The 24,209-nt window shown below is 43.3% G+C and overlaps 1 pseudogene; it reads left to right on the top strand.

The window, feature by feature from the left end:
• LOC126989768 (cleavage stimulation factor subunit 1-like) lies at window positions 1-24,198 on the top strand (annotated as a pseudogene).
• Window positions 24,199-24,209: the final 11 nt, after the last annotated feature.

Genomic DNA, 24,209 nt, shown 5'->3' with positions numbered 1-24,209 from the left:
AGACAACATGGCGGGGCACTGGTCGAGGTAGGAAAAAAAAGTGCTCTCGTATTTTTCTTATTTTCTCCTATTCTAAGGACTCTAGACACCTACTGTGCCTACTTAAAGTTAGCTAGAAGATTAATTCACCCTTCCAAGTGGCTCAAGTGGAATTAGTCACGTCAAACACCGTAAAAATTGATATATAAAAAGGAGCCATTTTGAGTTTGAAGTGGTCTGAGTAATGGCTCAAAAAAATGTTCTTGTATATTCCCTATTTTCTCCTATTCTAGGGCCTCTAGACGCCTACTGTGCCCACGAAAAGTTAGCTAGAAGATTAATTCACCCTTCCAAGTGGCTCAAGTGGACTGTAACTACGTAAAACACCGTAAAAGTCTATATATAAGAAGACGGCATTTTGAGTTTGAGGTGGTCTTGACTGATGGCTCTCAAAAAATGTTCTTGTATATTCCCTATTTTCTCCTATTCTAGAGCCTCTTCACGCCTACTGTGCCCACGAAAAGTTAGCTAGAAGATTAATTCACCCTTCCAAGTGGCTCAAGTGGAATGTAACTACGTAAAACACCGTAAAAATGGATATATAAGAAGGAGCCATTTTGAGCTTGAGGTGGTCTGAGTAATGGCTCAAAAAATGTTTTCGCATATTCCCTATTTTCTCCTATTATACTCTGAACGACTACTGTGCCGAGGGAAAGTTAGCGAGAAGATGAGTTCGCCCTTCCAAGTGGCTCAAGTGGACTGCAGTTGCGTCAAACACGGTAAAAACTGATATATAAGAAGGAGCCATTTTGTGGTGGTGGAGGTGGAGGCTGAGTAATGGCTCAAAAAATGTTCTTGTATATTCCCTATTTTCTCCTATTCTAGAGCCTCTAGACGCCTACTGTGCCCACGAAAAGTTAGCTAGAAGATTAATTCACCCTTCCAAGTGGCTAAAGTGGACTGTAGTTAAGTAGAAGACAGTGAAAAGGGGAAGAATGAATCCGTTTCTCTTTCTCTTCATCTCCCCCTGTTGATGTTCTTGGGGTCAGCCTTTGCAACGGCCCCCCTGCTTTTTTGTTTTTTATTCTTTATCCTTGTTTTCCAAAGTTCACTCAGAGCTTTTTTCAATAAGTTTTTACCAATGGTGTCACTGAAGAGGAGTTATCCCAGCCAATTTTCTTTCTAAGGGTGATCAGATGTCTTATATTTCTGTGTTATTTCTTTTAGGTTTTCACAATACAGTAAAAAGTGATGAAGATTTTCCTTGTCAGTTTCACAGCCATCACACCGCACTGTGTCTCCTATAAATCTTCTTGTCATTTAAATTTAAAGTGTTTCTTCTGCATTTAAAAAAGTATTATGGAGGCAACTGTGTTATCATGGAACTCTTCTTGCGGGGAGATCTGATAGAAGTATTCAAATGGGTCAAGGGTTACAACAAAGGCGATATAAGTAAAGTACTGAGAATTAGCCAACAGCAGGATAGAACTCGCAGTAATGGATTTAAATTAAAAAAAAAGTATAGATTTAGGAGAGATATAGGCAAGCTTTGGTTTAGTAATAGGGGGTTTTGATAGGTTATGTTAGGTTAAGTTTAGGGTATCTTCAAACACATGATAGCCAGCACCTAATGGTATAATTCAGCAAAGAATGACCTCACTTAGTTGTATAGAAAGTCTCATTACTTAGGAAGCATATATGAATTTTCTGAGTCAAGACCTATAGTAACTGTTTGGGGTTTTGATAGGTTATGTTAGGTTAAGTTTAGGGTATCTTCAAACACATGATAGCCAGCACCTAATGGTATAAATCAACAAAGAATGACCTCACTTAGTTGTATAGAAAGTCTCATTAGTTAGGAAGTATATATGAATTTTCTGAGTCAAGACCTATAGTAACTGTTTGGGGTTTTGATAGGTTATGTTAGGTTGTCTTTAGGGTATCTTTAAACTCCCTTCCTTGTCCATTCCCTTGAGGTCAGTTCCAGCAGTATTTATTTAGCCAGAGAGCTTGTAATATGGCCATAGATAAGGGCTTGCTTGTGCTTGTAAATTGTATGCCTTTCATTTTTTCTTCCTTCTTTTCTGTTTAATCTCTTTCCCCTCCTCCTCTTCCTTATCTCTCTTCCTCTTCCTCCTCCTCTCCCTTCCTTCCTCCTCCTGAGAGAGCCCGGGTACTAGGTATTAATCCAGGCAGTCCCGAAAATCTCCTGGGGTCTGTTCCCTCTCCTAGTTCTTCCCTTCTGTCTCTCTCCGCATATGACCACAGATGTTGTGTCCAGTCTCCTGTTGTCTGTCCTCTCCTGTAGTTCCTTCCCCTTCTGTCTCTCTCCGGCATATGACCACAGATGTTGTGTCCCGTCTCCTGTTGTCTGTTCCCTTCTCCTATAGTTCCTTCCCCTTCTGTCTCTCTCCGGCATATGACCACAGATGTTGTGTCCCATCTCCTGTTGTCTGTTCCCTTCTCCTATAGTTCCTTCCCTTCTGTCTCTCTCCGGCATATGACCACAGATGTTGTGTCCTGTCTCCTGGGTCTGTTCCCTTCTCCTATAGTTCCTTCCCTTCTGTCTCTCTCCGGCATATGACCACAGATGTGTCCTGCCTCCTGGGTCTGTTCCTTCTCCTATAGTTCCTTCCCCTTCTGTCTCTCTCCGGCATATGACCACAGATGTTGTGTCCCGTCTCCTGGGGTCTGTTCCCTTCTCCTATAGTTCCTTCCCCTTCTGTCTCTCTCCGGCATATGACCACAGATGTTGTGTCCCGTCTCCTGGGGTCTGTTCCCTTCTATAATTCCTTCCCCTCCTGTCTCTCTCTGGCATGTGACCACATCAGCTATTTCTAAAGGTCAAAGATTGGGTCAGTCGGGTTCTAATGAGTGTTTCTTTAGGTTCATGGTACAGAAGAAGGGTCAAACTGCCACCAGGGTCATAAAGCTACTGTGGGAAATTCCCAAAACTCCTACATAAGCCTTGTCAAATAGGTGAATTTGGACAACAAAATGTTTAGTAATACTGCCCAAGGGTCTTCAGGCCACTCCTGAGCCAGCTTGGAGACAGTTTGGGATACTTTTTGCTTGTCTGTGGCCTTGTCACCACAGCTACCACTAACTACTTGCCTCACACTCACAAAACACACAAACTCAGTCTCTGTTTTCAGAATATATTTTTTTTAGTGTCAAAGGCAGTATTGATATTATTATATTTACATCCCCTGTTTGCCGCAGCCAGCTGTTCTACGATGGCCACCAGAACTTCGCACAGGAGCTGGCCGTCATTGTGGACCAAGAAGCCACGGCCGTCTCCCCTTCAGACCGGCTCATGAACATAATCACCATTGGACTGCAGCACGAACATGGTATAGTGGCTTGTGATTATCAAGTCTAGCACTGATGCATTAGGGAGCCAAATACTGCAAGATAACATAGCAGAGAGAGAGAGAGAGAGAGAGAGAATGTGTGTTTGAGTTTCTTCATGTAAAATAAATGTTTGAAAGGATACATTTTATTGAGGCTTATGCATATGTATGATATATCACTCTAAACTACTCCATTATGCAAGCACTTATACTAATTGAACATAGATTAGATTAGCTCTAATAAATAAGTCTGTGCACTATAATGGTATCTAAACATCATACTAAAGTATCCCCAAACTATCGAGTCCATCCTGGCGGTGCCCCGAGACGGGGTTTTCCCTTTTGCGGCGATGCCAAGTCTACTACCAGCAATTAAAGGCTTAGTACGGAAGTGGGAAATTTTGTCCTTTCTCCCTTTCCCTCTCTCTCCCTACGGCCCCACCCCACCTCTCTCTCTCTCTCTCTCTCTCTCTCTCTCTCTCTCTCTCTCTCTCTCTCTCTCTCTCTCCTTTAATTTTTCTGTTTCTCCCACCCTTTTCCTCATTACTTCCTCCTCCTCCTCATTCAGACATGCATTCCTTTCTTGTTACATGTTTTTTTCTCCTCTCCCTTCACACACTTACACACACACACACACACACACACACACACACACACACAGATACATGCATACATACATACATAAATACATAAATAGACAAAAGTGATTCAAACCATACAAATTAAGAGTGTTCTCTCTCTCTCTCTCTCTCTCTCCATTTTTTTTATTTTTTTTTTACATTTGACTCTTTTTCCACACCACCCGAGAGGTAAGAGTTAAGGTGCGTTTTTTTTATAGAGGTTTCCCCAGGAGGCATAATCCTCTTTCAGATACTTAATCTGACAGTTCTTCCTCAGAACTTTCCTCCTCCACATTTATGATGAAGGATTCCACCAAATGATCAACCGCAACATCTTGTCGTGCATCCTCTTCTTGAAGGCCCTCTGCATGCTGTACTGCCTTCATCCAGTTGCTTGCCGTGACCAAGCTTAAGGCTTCCTTGACGAGAGGTTGTAGGGAGGCCATTTTATAGTTGTTGTTCTTGGCGACATGGGTTTTTACTTGAGCCCAAATGAGCTCAATAGGGTTGTAGTGGCAGTGGTAAGGTGGAAGCCTGACAACTTTATGTCCTGCTGCCTCGGCAATGGAGTCGATGCGGTATTTTTTCCGACTGCAATTTTTTTGTGAGTGCGTAGCTCAGCTCTCAGCAGGTCAGGACTTGGCTGAACACCCTTCCTCTCAAGCCAGTCCCTCAGGTCAGCTTTTCTCCAAGATGAGGTAGGATTTTTTTCTAACAGAGCAGAATGGTAGGGAGCGTTGTCCATGACGATGGCGGAGTGTGGCTCGATGTTCGGCAGCAGCTTATCCTTGAACCATTCTTCAAACATGGTTCCATTCATCTGTTTGTGGTAGTCGCCGTCGTTCACAGCTCGAAATATTAGCTCACAATTATTTATGAAGCCATCTTTGGTTCCAGCATGCAGCACAATGAGGCGACTTCCTTTCCCAGTCGGGTGGCTTAATCCCTGTTGCTGCGTCTGATGTGGTGTCTGTCCAGCATTTCTCGACGGTGTAATTCTGGTTCACCCAGGTTTCATCAAGATACACAATGCTGTTTGAAGACTCCCTTACCTGATGCATTTGTCGCAGAAATTGAGTTCGTAGCCACAACATCAAGCCTTTCCATAAGGAATTTCCTGCCATCCACTTTCCTATACTTAAAACCGATATCCATGAGAATCTTCCGTAGGGACTCTACGCCTCCTTCAAAAGAAATCCTCTGCTTGAGTTCTTCTTGTATTTTATTCAATGTAGGAATTTCCTTCCTCTCGTAAAATTCCAACACTGTTCTTCTCACCACACATTTGTCGAAATCATCCAGGTTGGTTACAGTCGCAGAGCGCCTCTTTTTCGGCGATGAGAAGACAGGCGGTTCAGGAGACTCTTGTGTCATGCGGGCTTGATTGATGCCAAAGCAGATTCGCCGAACAGTTTTTTCACAGACATTTGTTGCTCTTGCAGTCCTGGCAGCAGGTTTTGAGGGAGGAATTAAAGGTGCTCCATATGCCCTTTCTTCCATGAAGAACTTATTGACGTTATAAATAAGTTCTTTCTCTCTACTATGCAGCTGGTGAGGGCTACGAGTAGCACGTGAGGCTTCCATCTCGAACGACAGCGCAAGGGAGAATGACTTGACTCGTGGAGTCATGACCATGCTTGACACTTGACCTCATTAAGTGCACCCTGGGAACGCTCAGCTAATCCTTACTTCACTCTCTCTCCTTTAATCTTTCTGTTTCTCCCACCCTTTTCCTCATTACTTCCTCCTCCTCCTCATTCAGACATGTATTCCTTCCTTGTTACATGTTTTTTTTCTCCTCTCCCTTCACACACACACACACACACACACACACACACACACACACACAGAAACATTCATATATACAAAAATACATAAATAGCCAAAAGAATGATTCAAACCATAAAAATGAAGAGTATTCTCTCTCTCTCTCTCTGTCTCTGTCTCTCTCTCTCTCTCTCTCTCTCTCTCTCTCTCTGACCTCATCGTTTACCTGCCAGGATTAAAGCGGTCACCCATGACCCAGCCTCAAAATGCAAAACTGTAGCAAAAACACAGCTACCACATTTTGTGGTATTTATACAAAGTCATTGTCATCATTCCACTAGAACAATATTCAAAGCCCCTATACATCCTCATTATAAATTTATATGCACTATTATGAAGTTTCATTTCACGTTAATTCAATAATAAGACAATAATTGCTGCTTGTACACTTGGTACAAGAAAAAGGAAAGCCTCAAAGGCACCGCCAGGATGGACTCGATAGATTGGGGATAGTATAGGTACAATACAGTCGAGGCCAATCCTTTGACATTGTAGGACTGACACCCTGAAACAGTGATCCAAAAAATACAAACTCAGTCTGCAAATCTGTTATCTGCATCACCTGGCCTCTGAGCTTCCCTCTGCCCCCTGTCCATGGCATTGAGCAAGGGCCTGAGAGTGTATTAAGGCCACTGCCCATTTCCTTGAGCTGGTGAAAGACATTTTCTTACATATATTTTGTTCCTGAATTGTGTAGTTGATTGATTTTATATTTTCTTCCCTCTTTTTATTTTTTTTTTTATTTTTTTTTCTTTTTTTTTCATTTCAGTTCAGGATTTCAGTTTGTGTGTATCACCAAGTATCTTACTGTACAAAGCTACTGGAAAGGTGCAAACAAACTGACAAAAACACCCTTATTACATCACCCCTTTTATCCCCCAGAGGTGGAGCGGCCACTCAACCGCCTGGAGTACACGCTGGGGCCCGGCCTCGACTTGGCGTACGAAACGGAACCCCAGACCAGCGCCCCCGAGCCAGCCATGTATGAGACCGCCCATGTCACCTCCCACAAGGACAAGTGTCGTGCCGCAGCCTTCTCCATGGACGGGAGTTTAGTGGCCACGGGGAGTGTGGACGCCTCTGTAAAGGTAGTGTGCTGAGTTTGAGTAGTCTTACCTTGGGTAAGTTTAGCATTTCAAACACGCCGCTTCATATAGTGGGCCATATTACTAAACATTTCGTCGCCAAAGTTCACATATTTGACAAGGCTTTCATAGGAGTTTTGGGCATTTCCAGAAGTAGTTTTATGACCCTGGTGGTTGTTTGACCCTCTTCTTTTGAACCTAAAGAAACACTCATTAGATCTCGATTGATCCCCTCTTTGACCTTTAGAAATAGTTGGTGTGAAAAGTGAAAGTGTCATAATATATATATATATATATATATATATATATATATATATATATATCTATATATATATAGATATATATATATATATATATATATATATATATAAAAAGTCAATCCCCAAAGCTAGTAGGTTCAGCTGAGGCATAAATTCAACTCCTAGTAAGACATGTAAGGTATGTCAACACTTTATACTCACAGATACTCACAGATGACTTCTGGAAGAGGCCCTTCAGGCCTGTGGACTCCAGTTCCAAACTTACTATATCCTGGTCTGGGTGCCGACGCTGGCCAGCTTCAATACTTGCTCTGTAATCGTATTTTATACTTTGTCCTTTCCATATTTTATCCAGTTTCTTTTCAAAACTTATAACAGACTCTGCATTCACCACTTCTTCCGCAGACTATTCCAAGTATTTACCACTCTGTTACAGAAAGCATATTTCCTCTTGTCCAACCTTGACCTGCTCTTGTACAACTTTTTACTGTGTCCTCTTGTTCCTGCATCTACACTCATGGTAAATAAGTCCCCACATACTTCTCCATCATATATTCTGCTTAATATTTTGTAAGTTTCAATCATATCTCCTCGTACTCTTCTATATGCCAGTGTTGGTAAATCAAGTTTAATCAGTCTTTCCTCATATGTCATGTTCTTAAGTGTTTGGATTTGTTTGGTGGCTCTTCTCTGACATTTTCAATAGTTTCGATGTCTTTCTTTTTAAAAGGGCACCATACTTGATTTATGTATTCAAGGTGAGGGCGTACCATTGCAGTACACAAGGCCTTGAACTTTGACTCATCCAAAGTTATAAATGTTCTCCTAATAATTCCCACTATCTTGTTTGCCTTGTTTACTTTTTTCAGCCAGGTGTTCATCAAAACTCAAATTATTGTCAATTATTACTCCTAAATCCTTTTCATGTTTAACCTCCCGTAATTCTTCTTCCATTTTGTATATAAAACTCTCTTCCTGAGCACTTCCGATTCTCATGACACAACACTTTTGGGGGTGAAACCTTAACAACCATTTCTTAGACCAACTTTCCATTCTCAGTAAGTCTTCTTGCAATGCCTCACAGTCTTCCTTATTCTTAATTTCCTTAAACAATTTGGTGTCATCTGTGTACAAAAATACACTGCTGTTATGGATTTCTTCTACCAGGTCATTCACATATATCACGAACAAGAGTGGACCCAAAACTGATCCCTGAGGCACGCCACTTATAACTTCTTTCATTTCTGACCTCTCCCCATTCACAATGACCTGTTGTTTCCTACCACACAAAATGATTTCATCCAGTCAAGTAGTTCTCCAGTAATATTATAACTCCTGAGTTTTTCAAGCAACCTGCCTATGGGGACTGTATCAAGGCTTTCCTTAAATCACAATAAGCCACATCCACTGCACATCCTTTATCAACAGACTCGGTCCACATATCCAACACTTGAATCAGCTGTAGTACGGTAGACCTCCTGGTAAGAAGCCATACTGTCTTTTGCTAAATAATTTATTACTCTCCATGTGTTTCATAATGTTTTCCTTCACGATGGTTTCCATAACCTTACTTAATACACTAGTAAGACTCACAGGTCTGTAATTGCTTGGATCACTTTATCCCTTTCTTAAATATTGCTGTAATATTAGCAGTTTTCACCCCAGGAACTTGACGCATTTTCATGGAATTTGTGAAGATAATCCATAATGGTTCCACAAGCACGTCAGCAACCTCCAACATAACCCTAGGGTGTAGTCCATCTGGTCCGGGGGATTTATTTCTCTTTAACTTTTTCAATGTTTTTAGTACATCATTCCTTGATATCTCCATAGTTGACAACTGTGGGGTTTGTCTCACTTCCAATTCTGGCACTGCTCCTGGTGGTTCAATTGTAAATACTGATGAAAAAATTCTCCCAACTCATCGGCTTTCTCCTTGTCACTTTCTGTCTTTTTATTTTGGTCACCTCCCTTATATAATTCTGTAATCCCAGATACTGTCTTTGTCTTGGAGTTAACATACTTCCAGAAAATTTTTGGATTGTGTTTTACATTTTGTGCTATTGTTTGTTCCTTCAATTTAACTCCGCCCTAAGTTTTCTGTTCATGGGTAAATCACTGTTTACGTTTTTCCTTGTTTCCCTTTCTTTAAACACTGCATGGTATGCATTCTCTGATAACTTCTTGCATTTTAGTTGTAAATCTATTCCACATGTCATCTATACTTCCAGTATTCAAGTATACTTTCCAGTCTATACTTAGCTTCTCCTTCATTCTTAAGTAATTTCCCCTTTCATATAAGTACACATTCTTCTTTGTCTTCCTTATCTGTTGTTCTATATCACAATGAAAAATTATACTACTATGGTCACTTTTGCCGAGTGGGCTGGTTACCTCAATCTCCTCTACTCTCAGGTCATCATCAGTAAACACAAGGTCAAGCACATTCCCTTTGTCGTTTCCTCTACATCTTGTTATGTCTTTTACATGTTGCACTAAGAAACAATCTCTTATTCTTTCTATAAAACTGTGACTATACTGATCTCCATTTGATACTGTGCAAGTTGTCCAGTTTATATTAGGCAAGTTAAAATCCCCTATAACTATTTTATGATTCATTCGTTGGTCAGCAATTTCTTGTAACAGATCCAATAATCTATTATCGTTCACACTGGTGCTGTTTGGACTCCTGTATACAGCCGTGAGCAATATGTCCTCTTTACCTTTTATATTAATTTTTATATATTCACAAAAATCACCACCCTTCTCAATACTGTAGCACACCCCATGCCTCACATATAACAGCAAACCTCTCCCACAGCTTTCTTCGGATATATTTTCCTGACACCTCATATCCCTCAATGTTGAACTCCACAATACTCCTTTCATATCTATAGTTCTTTGGCTTCACCTCAAGTATTACTATCACATGGGGTTTCACTTCCATATCTTCTATTCTTTCCTCAAGTTCATTCACTTTGTCTCTTGTAAATGTATCAACATTACTAAACATCACACATATTTTATTTTGACACTTCATCTTTTCCCCATTCTGCCTCAAGTTTGCTGGATATTTCCTTCTTACTTTCTCCTCACACACAACAGGTACCTTTTCCATGGCTTTCCTCTCACCACATAAAAATTTCCAGTGTCCTTCTCCTCATCACTCTTTTCTTTGGCCTGTTTCCTTAGTTCTTTCTCTCTCTCATGTTCCTCCCTTGTCATATCATGGTACACTACCACATTCCTGAATAAAGGTTCCTTAGCATTTCTTAGTTTATACAAGTTCCTCATGATCCTCATTTTCATTCCTTCCTTTAATGTCACAATCATTGGTCTTGACTTTCTTTCTGGTGCACTGTTCTCACCTCCTTCATTACTTGCGGGCTGAGGCACCATACCTATCCTCCGTAATTCCACAACGTCACTATCAAAACAATTTAGGTCCAACTCTCCACAAAACTCTTTAAACATTAGCTTATCATGTCTCATCTTGTCTTCTCTATCCTCCATATTAAACCCACTTATCATGACTTCCGGCATGTTAGCGATTTTTAAGTGTTTTTTTGTGTTTTTGATTAAGGCGCGAACTGTTATCTCACGTGAGGTCCGGTATACCGTTGCCTGCTTTCACAAGTTGATTGTAGTAAGGTGAGATAACACAATAGCCTTTTTAGTTAAGTGATGTGTGGCCGAGCGGTAGCCGTTATAAGTTCACTTTAGTTCACTTTTGTTCTCTCTCTCAGGTTGATACAAATACCAAATGTATTTTAACTATATTAACAGTTGTACTACATAAGGTTTACAGTTTACGTGAGCGAGACGCACGAAATCAGAGACAGCCACACCGCTGCAGGGCGCGGGGCGGCAGAGCACCGCCGCCTGCCCGGCCACCCGCTTCTCTCTTCTTCTCTGCGTTGTTCGCCTGTTTTATTTGTTTTGTAGTTCGTCCGGAAGGTGGGGCTTCCGTTGATGACTGTTGATGAAAGTCATCATTTGCTGATCCTAGTGTCAGTTCATCACAGCTTCCCACGCCAAAGCACGACGTGTTGTTAGACATCTGTTGTGCGACAATCGACCGGTGTCGCCACACGCATACAGTCATACATACACATGTACATTATAATATACACATTACATCGCCGGTTCTCTAAAAGTCGCGACTCGCGACTCACCCATCTTTAAAAGCAGTGTACCTACCCATGTTACAGTCGCACAATGTGTACTAGTTAAACGAGGTCCTGTTATTGCTTAAAAAAAATATACATACAAGTCAGAGCCCGCCTAACGATACAGCATCGGGAAATGCAAATGATAATAAAAATAATCATGGAAGTAACAAGAAATGGGCAAAGTACATACAGGGCGAGGTAAACAGGGCTAGAGTCGTGGACATGGAAGCTCAGTACTATTCCGAGAAAACAAAATAATAGCTCGAAAAATTATTTACATGATACATCCTAGTAAAATTAAATTGACTAAACTGTCATTAGGATACATGGTAATGGAGCTATTTGGAATAGTAAAAAGAAAAAGGAACAATCCTTGAAGAAGATCTGCTACACACGGAACCTTCGAGTCACACCTGGTCACAAAACTGTCGCAGAGAAACGCTCATCCGTTGCGTGACAATTAATTGCCAGTGTCGTTACCCTCGGCACGCCTTCGAGACGGGTGGGGTTTACAACAATAGATAAGGTTGTGTAAAAAGAGGTAATGTTATCCGTAGAGTCTCCTAGTAATTACAATGTGATAACAAGGACAAGTCTGGAGAACCTTAGAAGCATCGGCAGTCAGCACCACTAACTCCTAATACTCCGTATTATAGGTCTACAGTACTATAAAAGAAAATCCTGTCACAAAGTTGTGAAATCACTGTTGTAACAAATCTCACTGAAATATATAATTCCAGCATAATTGATTAAAGCAATTCCAGCATTAATAAACATCAAATGACAAAGACAAATTTCCACCTATCCCTCGATCGTAACGAACGTGGATGACTGACATCTTTGACGCCAAAAATAATTCCCGTAACGGGTAACAGTGGTATGTCAAGTAAGGGTAAGTAAGACTTGTCTGCTTACTTCCAAAGCTTACAGATATTCACATGCTGGTTACGATAAAAGTTAGGGACAGCATCTGCTCAAGTTAAGTCTGTCAGTGCAGAGAAAAAGTCTGTTTAAAGCAGAAGCACATGAGGTTCAAGGTTAAATTGTACCTATCCCTATGTTAGTCTACACCCTCGGTTATTACGGCTCCAATTGAATTAAGAAGACTGACTGCCTTGCATCAACTCAGCAATAAAAGAAAATAGTGGGTTAGAGTGAAAAGTATTACTCAAGCACTCCCCTTCTCGCATGAAAAAGATGCAGGCAAAAGCTTAGGAACCAAACATAAATTAGTAGATGCGAGGATGCAGGTTATAGTCGTGTGGTGGAAAGATACACAAAGCGCCAGGCTGAACCTCAAGCCGGCGCTAGTCTTTGGAGACGATCACTATGCACCATTCTGTGCAAAAAAAAATCGTAAAGCTCAAATTTCCAACCACCTATTTATCTGACTATTTCTGCGTAAACCACGGGTAAAAGAACACACCAAGGAATTTTTGATTACTGCTGGTAACACCCAGAAAGGTTTAGGTCAGAGGGTCGCGAAGTGTCGACGGCAAACGAAGCTTCAAAAAGGACCCAAAATTATTTTAAATGCCATAAAAGTTGGCTGATAAAACCGTGTAGGTTGCCAGTGGGGCTGTAGTCAAGGGATACTGCACTCCTTCGAAGAGGAACTTTAAGGACAATCATGTACATAAGGAACTCTAGTAATAATCTAGCATTAGCTACAGAAATGGTTTCTCCATCTGTCTAGTTTCCCTGTTTAAAACACGAGATCAAATCAGTAGATAGCCTATAGGCGTCTACTGGCCTATTAAAAAGGCCACTCGTTTGCACAGTGTCCACAGCAAAATATACACCCTTTATGAGGCTGTGTTGCCCATCTTCCCCAAATGTTTCAAGAAAAAGTGACCGAAACGCATCATAATCCTTCGTCCAGTGAACGCGCTCCTGTTTATGAGGGCCCTGCCCGTTCCAGGATTGACCTTCGAGCGGCTGAGAGATATTTAATCTCCCGGATTTGACACGAATGAAATGTCCATGACAATCTCACTTTGAAACAAGAAGTCCCTGGCCGAATAATCTGCCTCCCTTGCTACCCTGCGAAGGCCTAACTGCTGTTGCTGTTAGTGGGTGATTAGAGGCAGAAGCCATTGTGGGATTAGTAAGGTAAGTAAATACCTCTTGGTTGCACATGCAGCGTAGGAGGAGCAAGCACCCTTTGAAGACTGCTACACTCCTTACATGAGAACAGTTACCGTTATCCTTGACGGCAGTGTTCTTTCTCTCTACCCACCCCTCATAGTCCTCGGGTCAGGTTTCTCTGCCATTAAAAGAGTTACTATTAAAATGAGGAGTAAACTGGTAAAATAAAAAAATATTGCTGCAAAAATAAGTAAAGTAATAATCATTCACCGCTAAGTATGTGCTCACTCCTCCCCTATGCTTTTAAAATGCATAATAAAAGAGGAAAAAGAATAATGAGTGAGGCTTAGCAAGACATAACTTCTCCACTGTGCAATAAAACACACAAAAGAAAGGAGAAAAGAAAATGAATGATTATACATAAAATGCGTAACCATGTTACTCAAGAAAAATATTAAACATCCACACGCCAGAAAAATCAACAGCTGAAAAATCTAATAGATTAGAATCGGCCCCACACGCCTAAACACGTGAACATAATAGTAATTCACCTGAAATAATGTTACAAGTGGTGTAATTACTGAAACCGTATCAATGAGTGTCAGCTATAATGTGTTAAAACCTCGAAGACAGCAACTCGATGCTCCCACTACTCAGCACGCCGTCCTTCGCCTCGCCGGTGGCAAGGGCAGGCTGCAGGGGTGGCAGGGTCTGCCCCCCGTCTGGTAGCGGTGGTGGAGAGGCGGCGGGCAGACAATATCGCCCACCAGTCACCCTCAAAGGTCCGAGTTGCCTGGCGAAGATAAGGCGCACCTACGACGAGTTGTGTCGAGGGAAGAAACAATGCCTGGACACCTAAGGAAACTTTGTTGTGTGGAGGTGCGAGGCGGGCGCTGGGCTGTGTGGAGGTGCGGGCGGGGCGGGTGTACTCGGTGCAGCTGTGTGCTGACTGACTCACTAGGGCAGGAAAAGCCGCTGATGTCAGCGATGCTTGCTGTGTCCGATACCGTTCACTGCCCCACACACTGTCACTGAAGCTACGTTTGAGAGAGAGATATAACAATTCAGTAGTTCAGTAACCACGCTGCACATCATTTATGTTAATAACTTTTGAGCTTACTTTTTTTTACGTGGTTAGCACAACGAGGCGGCCACCAGCCACCATGCATTTTATGTTATGTTATATTAGAGATAACACCTATAGAACACTTCGGAGAGGTCCGTAAACCGCTGTTCACCATTTTTGTTAGCGATTTTTAAGTGTTTTTTTGTGTTTTTGATTAAGGCGCGAACTGTTATCTCACGTGAGGTCCGGTATACCGTTGCCTGCTTTCACAAGTTGATTGTAGTAAGGTGAGATAACACAATAGCCTTTTTAGTTAAGTGATGTGTGGCCGAGCGGTAGCCGTTATAAGTTCACTTTAGTTCACTTTTGTTCTCTCTCTCAGGTTGATACAAATACCAAATGTATTTTAACTATATTAACAGTTGTACCATAGACTTCACAATCTCTTGACGGGAAACGGGCGTTGGGGCCGATTTCCAGAGGGGGGCCGATTAAAAATTTAAAATTTAAATATTTTCAAAACCAAAGCAGCGACCTGAAACTAAAACAGGCACCTCCCTTTAGGCATATATGAGTCTCCATGAGCAGCGGTATCAAAAAATTCAAAGTCGTTCTAATAAAATCCCGATTAATTGTTTTTTATATAAGTATAACAAAACTTAAAAGGCTATAAATCCTCAGAATTTACGCTAGATGCACAAACATCACCAAATGCAGAGATAATCACTTATATTTCAGAATCAATAGCAATATTTAGCATATCTTATAAGTTTTTGCCTGAAATACTTATTTTTTTTTTATTTAGTGCAATTTTTTACGTAAGTTTTAACATCTAATAAATCACTTAATTTTCACATTAGAAACTTAATACTTGAGGAAAGCATGCAGAAACATCTTAATTTTACTCTCAAAAAGCAAAATATTCATTTTTCTATATACAATCACAACTTATTTTGGTTGAATTCCGATGTCACTATTGCCGCACGCCTTGCCGGCTATCTGGCCCTCGTCCTGAACAATCACTTTAGCCTTTTGGCCTATGACTTGTGGGCCCCTGGTCAGTTTCCTGGACTTGTACGGCCCCTGTTCCTCGCCGCCTCCTTCCTGCCCTCCCTCGATACTGCTCCTCTTCCTGCCGGGTTGGCTGCTTCAAGGCCTTGTTCTTCCTCGCTTCTGAGGTCACGTCCTTGGAGAAATTAGCACTGAAACAGTTGAAGAGGGACCTGCTGATGCGGCAAGATGGTGTTGGCCAGGTTGTGCCCCTCCTGGCACCTGTACCCCTGCAAGGTCGGGTCTGAGGCGCCAGGAACTCCAGGAGGTGCCTGAACCCGTCCCTGCGTGGCGCATGGCAAGGAGAGAACCTCAACCTGCGCTCCTTCTTGTCCTCCCTGCACATCAGGAGTCCCACAGCGACATCCCGAAGGACGCCATGTGGGCCATTGGGAGATGGCCGCTTCCAGGACCGCCCGGCCTGTCTCCAGCTCTCCCTGTCGACCAGCTCACCAGGCGCCGAACATCACAGAGGGCGGGTCGCCTCTCGAGCTCCACGGTAATCTCTTCATCTCTCCTGCTGGGCAAGCTCCTGCTTGCAGCCTCGGCCACAGAGGAGTTGGCCTGGACCTTCCTGGCCAGGTAGCCCGGCGAAGTGGTTGATCACGGCGAGGAGCAACTCGTCCGTCGGCGTGGTCCGCTGGTCGTCGGCCAGCTCCCTCAAGCTGGGCCAAGATCACCTCGTCGTCCTCCTTCTCCTCTGCCTTGGCCGGTCCAGGTCGGCCTGCATCGTCCCGGGAAGAACCCGACGAGCTTCAGCAAATGCAGGCGACGGGAACTGAGCTTGTTGCCATGTAGGCACTAACTAACGCACATTTCTTGTTTCCTAATGTAAAACTGTGGACTTCACTATCCTACAGTTATCATTCATTTTACGTAAAGATTTCAACCAAAGTTACTAAATTTGCCATTTTACACAACGTTTTCAAAGTGCACGCATGGTGCTATTTTATATAAGTTACCTTGAATCCTCGACCAAATCACTCTAGAGACACTCTGCCTGCTTGTATGCACTAAAACTTGAAGATTTCGTCCTGTTTCCACTTAAATTCGGAGTAAGAACGCAAGTGTGTTTGAGTTGTAGCAGTGAAGTCGCCATAACAATCGCCCTTACGCGACTTTCAGCGCGCCAAGACTGAAGAGATTTCCGTCAACTAGTTGTGAAGTCTATGGTTGTATAGACTTCACAATCTCTTGACGAAACAGGCGCAGGGCCGATTACTTGGGGGCGATTTTCAAAATTTAAAATTTAAATGTTGCAAAACCAAAGCAGCTAGCGACCTGAAACTAAACAGGCACCTCCTTAGGCATGTAACAGGTCTCCATGAAACTGGCGGTATCAAAAATTCAAAGTGGTTCCTAATAAAATCCCGATTAATTGTTTTTTTATATAAGTATAAAACTTAAGGCTATAAAATCCTCAGAATTTACGCTAGATGCACAAACATCACCAAATGCAGAGATAATCACTTATATTTTCAGAATCAATAGCAATATTTAGCATATCTTGCAGTTTGCCCGGAAATAGCTGTATTTTTTTTTTTATTTAGTGCAATTTTTGCGTAAGTTTTAACATCTAATAAATCACTTAATTTCACATTAGAAACTTAATACTTGAGGAAAGCATGCAGAAACATCTTAATTTTACTCAACAAAAAGCAAAATATTCATTTTCTATATACAATCACAACTTATTTTGGTTGAATTCGATGTCACTATTGCGCAGCACGTCTTGCCGTATCGGCCCTCGTCCTGAACAATCACTTTAGCCTTTTTGGCCTATGACATGGGCCCGGTCAGTTTCCTGGACTTGTACCGTCCCTGTTCCTACGCCGTCTCCTTCCTGCCCTCCTCGATACTGCTCCTCTTCCTGCGGTTTGGCTGCTTCAAGGCCTTGTTCTTCCTCGCTTCTGAGGTCACGTCCTTGAAATTAGCACCAGGAAGCAGTTGAAGAGGGACCTGCTGATGTGCGGCAAGATGGTGTTGGCCAGGTTGCCCCTCTGGCACCTGTACCCCTGCAAGGAGTCCCGGGTCTGAACGCCAGGAACTCCAGGAAGTGCCTGAACCCGTCCCTGTGGCGCATGCTTGAGAGGAACCTCAACCTGCGCTCCTTCTTGTCCTCCCCTGCATCAGGGAGTCACAACGACATCCCGAAGGACGCCATGTGGGCCATTGGGAGATGGCCGCTTCAGGACCGCCCAGCCCGTCTCAGCTCTCCCCTGTCGACCAGCTCGACCGGGAAGCCGAGAACATCCTGGGCGGAGTCGCCCCTCTCGAGCTCCACGGTAATCTTCATCTCCTCCTGCTGGGCAAGCTCCTGCTTGCAGCACTCGGCCACAGAGAGTTGGCCTGGACCTTCCTGGCCAGGTAGCCGGCATGGTGCCGACCGCGCGGCGAGAACAGCTCGTCCGTCGGTAAGGTCCGGCTGGTCGTCGGCCAGCTCCTGGCAAGCTGGGCCAGATCACCTCGTCGTCCTCCTTCTCCTCTGCCTTGGCCCGGTCCAGGTCGGCCTGCGTCCCCGGGAAGAACCCGACCGAGCCAGCAAATGCAGGCGACGCGGGAACTGAGCTGAGTTGCCGTAATATGGCACCCCAACTAAGCGTGCATTTCTTGTTTCCCTAATACGTGAAACTGTGGACTTCACTATCCTACAGTTATCATTCATTTTCACGTAAAGATTTCAACCTAAAGTTACGCAAATTTGCCATTTTTGCACAACGTTTTTTTTTCAAAGTGCACGCATGGTGCTATTTATATAAGTTACCTTGAATCCTCATTAAATCCTCTAGAACCTCCTGCCTGCTTGTATGCACTAAAACTTGAAGAATTTCGTCTGTTTCCACTTAAATTCGGAGTAAGAACGCAGAGTGTGTTTGATTGCCAGCAGTGAAAAGTCATGCAACAATCGGCCCCTTCTGGCGAAAGCCGTAGCCAGACTGAAGAGATTTCCCGTCAACTGGTTTGTGCCAGAAGTCTGTGGTTGGCACACATAAGGTTTACAGTTTACGTGAGCGAGACGCACGAAATCAGAGACAGCCACACTGCAGAGGGCGCGGGGCGGCAGAGCACCGCTCGCCTGCCCGTCACCCGTCTTCTCTCTTCTTCTCTGCGTTGTTCGCCTGTTTTATTTGCTTGTAGTTCGTCCGGAAGGGTGGGGCTTCCGGTTGATGACTGTTGATGAAAGTCATCATTTGCTGATCCTAGTGTCAGTTCATCACAGCTTCCCACGGCCAAAAGCATGACGTGTTGTTAGACATCCTGTTGTGCGACACCGACCGGGTGTCGCCACACGTACAGTCATACATACACATGTACATTATAATATACACATTACAGGCATTCTGTGAAGAATTATATTCTCTCTACGGAGAATGTCCTTAACTTGTTCCACTGCCTCCTCTGCAATCCCACTTTTGCCTGCTTTTGTAGTACTTTGTGAGTTGTAAGTATTCTGAGTTTCCATCACATAATCCTTGCAAGATTTTACTAAATCATCCTTTACCTCATTGTAAATTTTCTCCTTAGCTTCTTCAATTAGATTACCTTTTATCATCTCCGTCAGTCATTACTAATCCACTGCCTTTCCCAACAGTCTCCACCACTTGTCTCCCTCCTGCTCTGGTTGATGCTGTGAGTTATCTCTTGGCCAGGGATGGAGTAGTTATTAGTATGCCTAGGAAATGCCAAGTCCAGAGGAATTACAGCAAGTGTTAATGGAGCCGACTTTTTAGAAGGGGATCTGTCTCATAAGCAAAGGGGGTGGACTAAGTGAAATATAATAACACATACGAAAATGCTGCTCCTGAAGAAAGATGCCAAAATGAGACTATCAAATCTAGTTCTTGAGGTGTCTTGATGCTAACTTTTATTCTTTCTGTTGTTAATTGCTATGCCACTCTGTTTCTTCTTTTATTGATATTTCTCTGTTTTCTTCAGGAGCAGCATTTTTGCATGGATTATTTTCACTTAGTCCATCTCTGCTACTTATAAAAAGATCCCCTTCTAAAGTCAGCCACAACAACACTATGTAGAAATTGCACTTACTCTAATTCCCCTGGACTGTGATCTCCCTAGGCATAGTTAGTAATAATAATGATAACAAGCATAACAGTAACGGTTTTACCCTCTCCTTTCATTCTTTCAGATCTTGGACGTGACCCTGATGCAGTGGAGGTCCATCCAGATGCTGTGGTTGGTCACCCAGTCATCCGCACGCTGTATGACCACCTGGATGAGATCACTTGCCTAGAGTTCCACCCGAGGGAGCAAATCCTGATATCTGGCAGCCGGGACACCAATATCAAAATGTTTGACTTTAGTAAGACATCCGCCAAGAAGGCCTGCAAGACTCTTAACGGTAAGATTTTGTGTGTTATCAACAGATTTCTTTATAAAAACTACATGGGAAACATTTCAGCCTCTCATGGCCTCCTCCTCCTCCTCCTCCTCCTCCTCCTCCTCCTCCTCTTCATCATCATCATCATTATTAGGCACTTCAGTCCACTGCAGGATTTTTCTTCCATCTTTCCTATTTTTACATCCATTCATCCATTCAATAAATTTCCCATTCATCCATTCACCCATTCATATATCCATCCATGTACCTATTCATTCATCCTTCCACCTTTCCACATATCCATCCACCCATTCATTCATACATTTTTCCATTCTTCCTTGTTTTCATACATCCATCCATTCAAAGAGACATCTATCCAATCAGTAAATTTTCCATTCACTCATTCATTCGTACATCCATCTAGTTTAACATCAATCATTCACCCATCCACCCATCCATCACAGTCCTCTCCACCGCAGGACGCAGAACAGGTGACCAGTATGTCCATCCACCCCAGTGGAGACTTCTTGGCTGTCACCACCGAGGGGCCAGTGGTGAGGTTTTACGACATCAACACGTGCCAGTGCTACGTGTGTCCCTACCCCCGGGAGCACCATGCTGGGCCCCTCACCAGCGTGCGCTACTCTGGACGCCTGTGCAGCAAGCCCCAAGGACGGGGACATCAAAATCTGGGATAGGGTGTCGGGCCGCTGTGAGCAAACCTTCACCAAGTGCCACGACGGGGCTGAGGTCTGCTCCGTGCTCTACTCTCAGAATGGCAAGGTGAGGGCTGTTGTGCTGCGAGGTGCTGGGAAGGAGAGTGGTACTGTTGGTGTGTGCAGGACTGTACACAAATGTTGAGGCATATGGCTGAGATCTTGTGGACAGATGGGATGTCCAGTGAGGAGGCAGCAAGATGTGGATTGGAGGAGTTGAGTGTTGTGCTGAGAGTAAGAAGATGGAGGCAATTTGGGCACATGAAAAGGAGGGAGGATGGTAAGGCACTGGGGTGAGTGTCAGGTCATGGCCCACCAGGCAGGCCAAGGAAGACATGGAGGCAGTGTGTTTAAGAACATTTGGCAGCATTAGGCACTGGAGAGGCTGAGGCAATGGATAGTAATAGTTGGAAGTGTATGTTGACCGTCTAACTTCATGAGAGATTATGGAAAAACCTGACATTAAACAGATGATGATGATGATACAGGACTGTGGAGGTAATATATCAGCCTCCTAGTGACTCAGCATTTGGTTTAGTTTGTTAAGTTGTGGACACCCTACTTTGAACTTATGGCTCAGTAGCCTCTTTTTGCTTGCCAAGTCGCATGCTGCAGAAGGGGAATGGAGGCTGAGGAAGGCAAAGACGGGAGTGGGAGACGAACTGGTGAGGGAGAAGAGAAGCCCTGCATTGCATAGAGGGGCTGCTGCCATGTTAAGAGTTTGGAGTAAGGTAGACTGATGATTTTGACAGTAACTATTGACTCTGAGGCAAGTGCATTGTGAGTCTGATGTTCTTCCCATTTGGCTGAAGTGCTGCAGTAATCTTTCTACTATTCCCTTAGAAACCTTTCAGCTCCCTGGTAATGGGCATAGATACACTGATGCCTACTGTCACCCTAACAATACTTATTATCCTTGGGGCTGGACTTCATAGTGATCAAGTTTACCGTTGTTTTAAAGTTTTCAGTGGTTCAGTTATGGTCACTAGTTTTCTTCCAGTGACTTCAAGGCTTTCATGAATGAATGATCAAGATACCTCATGTTTAAATCATTTCTTTTGGTGAGGGGGCTGGACTTGTCTTTGTGGGAATGACATTTTGCAGATTAGTTTCTTTGTCAAGCCCTTGGTTTCACTGCCTATTTGTAGAAATGCCATGAATAATGAAAAATTAATAAGAAAAATACTGATAGTCATCCCTTTTTCCCAGTACATCCTGTCGTCGGGTCTGGACAGCATTGTCAAGTTGTGGGAGCTGTCAACAGGCCGATGCCTCATTGGCTACACTGGTGCTGGCTCAGTGGGTGAGTGTGGACCACCAACCACCTGCTTATCTAGTCCAGGCCAACCTTCAGTAAACCCTCTGTTTGCCTCCACCAGATATTTTGCTCCTCGGGGGACCACAAACTTGGTGGTCCCCCAGTTAGCACCCCACCTGGAGCACAGTCCATGCCATAGTCAATCATTTTTTTGATGCAGCAACACCTTGTTCAACACAGTTTGCATACCACATAATAAAAGTCCAATTCTTCATCATCATCATTTCATCGACACCTGCTTCTAGGAGCTCCCACCAGGGGATGGCCACGGCAGAAGAGCTTCCAACTTTCTCTATCCAGACACTCCCTCCTTGCCTGCTCAAAGTTTCTCAAAGATCTTTCCCTCCTCTCCCTAACATACTCTTGCACCCTATCCCTCCATTTCACTGGAGGTCATCCTCTAGCATTCCCTCCCTCTATCTCACTCACATACACCCTTCTGGTCATCTTACTCTCCTCCATTCGCTCCATGTGGCCAAACCACTTAAAAGTCTGTCGCTTCACTTCTTCCACCACTCCACACTTCTTCCCTTCACTCCTGTGACACATTCCAAAAGACTTGTACACACTTTCATTACTCATTCCATCCATTCTACTCACACCACAAGCACTCCTCAAATGACTCATTTCCACTGCCTGCACTCTAGACCTCAGACTTTCATTCCAGGCCCACGTTTCACTTGCATATGTGAGGGTTGGTACTATTATTGTATTTCTCAAATCCCTCTTTACCTACATGCTCACACTTCTGCCATTCATGATTCGTCCCGAAGACCCTATCACCCTTCTTCCTTGCAATGCCCTTTCTCTTTTCTCTCCCTCTGTACCACCATGCTTACACATAACTGATCCAAGGTACTTAAACTCATTGATCTCCTCCATTTCTTCACCATTCAAAATTATTTTGCATTCTTTTTCACATTCAATTCCCACTCTATATGGGCATACAAAATCTACAACCTCACTTCTACTTCGCTCACAAACCATCACTTTACTTTTGTTGACATTTACTTTCAGCTTTCTCCTGTTACAGACACTATCAAAAACACTGACTAAATTTTGTAGGTCACTTTAATTGTCTGCAATGAGCACCGTGTCATCAGCAAACAGTATCAAATTCAGCACCCACTTCCTTCCCTCATCAAACATTCTTACTCCAACTTCTCCAACTCTGCCCTCCATTTCTCTAATAACACCATCCACATAAATATTGAATAACCATCTTAGGCTCAAGTTTAGGGGATTGACTTTCACATGCATTCTTTTCTAGAATGGTAAATGTATTGCCCAACTAAACATATAACTTTGTGGGATTGATTTTAAGATAAGATAAAGTTTTGCATGCAAGAAGCCATTTTTTCTTACCCCTTGTTTCTCAGGCCGGCAGGAGCACAGCGCACACGCCATGTTCAGCCACACCGAAGACTTTGTCATGTTCCCGGACGAGGCCACCACCTCCCTCTGTGCCTGGGACGCTCGCAACGCCCAGAGGAAGAACCTGCTGTCCCTCGGTGAGTCATGGGTGTTTGAGGGTCAGGTAGGGAGCTGACGGGAACGGGTCTCACTTTCACCTGGGCACTCAGGGTTGATAAGCTTAACATCATCCTTCTTCCTATGTAAGTGTTCTGACCATGGGCCATTATACCTTTATTTAAGCTTTTGAGTGTGTAAGATTAGTTGTAGTATTGCATAAGTTGCCATAATGGTGGAGGAATGTTGTGTAGAGGCCTCTTCAAAGTTAGGAAGCAGGCCAAGGGTAATTTTAAAGAGCATGCTCATTGAATTGAATTTCAGGAAGTTGGATAACACTAAAATCAGTTTTAGTAGAATATCTCCAGTTAGTTCCCCGATGATGGAATATATCAGCAGCTAAGGTGTACAAGGTAGGGTTAGGTCTTGAGGGGTCTCATAGTCCATTGTCTCACTGTCTTACCCTCTCCCCAGGTCACAATGGCCCTGTGCGACACATGGTCCACTCACCCTGCTCGCCGGCCTTCATCACCTGCTCAGATGACTACCGGGCAAGGTTCTGGTACCGCAGGAATGTCCACTGAAACCCTTCAACAAGACTTTGCTGAGGGTCAAGGGAAGGGCCTTTTATCCAATTTTTGTTTTATAACAATACAGTTGGGTGTTTCAGTTTGTACGCACCTTGTAATTAGTACTCATGTCAAGAATAAAAGTACCTTGGAAAAGTAAGCAGAATTAAAAATAGGAATGATTGTAGAAGTGAAGAATGATTATCACTCTGTATTTTGACAGCATTAGATACTCAATCTTTCTTATGCTTGTCTAGTGAAAAATAAAAAGAAGACGAAGAGAGAGAATGTTATGAGCTA

The sequence above is a fragment of the Eriocheir sinensis genome, unplaced genomic scaffold (genome assembly GCF_024679095.1).
Source record: "Eriocheir sinensis breed Jianghai 21 unplaced genomic scaffold, ASM2467909v1 Scaffold1294, whole genome shotgun sequence".
In the NCBI taxonomy this organism is placed as follows: domain Eukaryota; kingdom Metazoa; phylum Arthropoda; class Malacostraca; order Decapoda; family Varunidae; genus Eriocheir; species Eriocheir sinensis.
Note: the sequence above shows the minus strand (reverse complement) of the source record. Positions and strands in the feature narration are given on the sequence as shown.